Source organism: Tiliqua scincoides, chromosome 5 (genome assembly GCF_035046505.1).
Source record: "Tiliqua scincoides isolate rTilSci1 chromosome 5, rTilSci1.hap2, whole genome shotgun sequence".
In the NCBI taxonomy this organism is placed as follows: domain Eukaryota; kingdom Metazoa; phylum Chordata; class Lepidosauria; order Squamata; family Scincidae; genus Tiliqua; species Tiliqua scincoides.
Window position 1 is genome coordinate 53,722,784 of NC_089825.1, and position 1,516 is coordinate 53,724,299.

General features: G+C 43.3%; 1 pseudogene; it reads left to right on the forward strand.

Moving 5' to 3' along the window:
• The first annotated feature begins 553 nt into the window (after positions 1 to 553).
• LOC136655173 (5S ribosomal RNA) lies at positions 554 to 673 on the forward strand (annotated as a pseudogene).
• Positions 674 to 1,516: the final 843 nt, after the last annotated feature.

Sequence of the window (1,516 nt, forward strand, 5' to 3'; positions counted from 1 at the left end):
CTAAATAAGGATAGATTTCTGGAGCTGTCAGAGAGAAGTGACTGATTGCCAAAATGGGGCTATGACACCCACGTTCTCCCGGTATTTACATGTGAAAGGCAGCACAAATGTCTACTTCCTGCTCGGCTTCTTTCTGGTATGCCTGAAATAGATTCCACCGTAAAGGTTTCACTTTGTTTTCCCGGAGAGCCTTCAGCTGTGTTCGCGCATGTATGTGCATGCATGATGTGCCAGGCTAACTCTGACATTCCCAGCCCGGTAGCCTTTGCAGGACCAATAAACCATTCTGTCAGGTTCAGGAACAGTCTCCATGGAGCTAATCAGCCTTTAAATGTCTGATTCGTTTCTACAATGCTACCAGAGCCCTCGAATGAACTATTGATTGGATAACTATTGCCACGATGTGATCTTATAAGTTAGGCAAGAGAGAGCAACTATATTCTTACGTTTAAAAAAAAAAATAACAGCCTCATAGCTTAAGAAGTCTTTAGCATTTGGGGAATAGTTTTTCATTATAACTACTACAATCATGTCAATGAGCACAGTCTGTTCTGAGTGTTGTTTTAATTACCCTGCATGTGCCTGATCTCATCTGATTTCGGAAGCTAAGCAGGGTCAGGCCTGGTTAGTACTTGGATGGGAGACTGCCTGGGAATACCAGGTGCTGTAGGCTTATACCATAGTCTTTCGAGACTGAAGGTTGCCAACCATTCTGAGTGTCTCCTTCCAATGTGATTTCCATGGTCGTAGTCCACAAAAGAAGAACTGTGAAGGTTATTTTGAAACATATGATGCCCAATGGATCAGTTTCCTGTTTATTTGAATGGAGGAGGATAGAGATCATTGGAAATTTGATGCCTTTTCTGAGCTGGATTTTGACATCTTACATTTTGGTCATAAGCATACCTACCTCCAAGTAACTGTGTTGTAATTGTCACTCTGCATTCTCCAGACTTTAAGGGGCTATGATGGTATCATTGGCCAACTGTATCATTGGCCAACTGGAAGTTGTTGATTGAATGGATGGTCCCTGTTCCTCAACTATGACCTCCTCTTTCTCCCTGAATACTCTCCTGTTTCCGTATCGATCTGCCCATGTATTAAAATTGGACACTTGTCTGTAAGTGGCCCCACCATCAGAGTGAAATGGTGGTATCCTTCTCCATCATGTCACCTCTCTGTATGTGGAACTTTCTCCCCAATGCTCTCTTTTCATTCATGCATGCTCTCTCCTCTGAGAGAGACTTGGTTCCTTAGCATGCATTCAGCCAGGGCTTCTCCCAAGATAAGATGGGGCATGGCCATGCCGTATGGCTCCTTCTAATCAAGATAATGCAAAATATGGGCCTCTGATCAGAATGGAATGCTGTGCTACCATGAAACATCTGAGTGTCACCTTCCTATAAGATCTTGCAAGTGTTGGTTCTCTACTTTGGCATAATCATATTTGCAAGCACAAGTCTTCGTGCATAATAATTTAAGCTTAACTGCACACCCAGGAGACACCCCAGATACC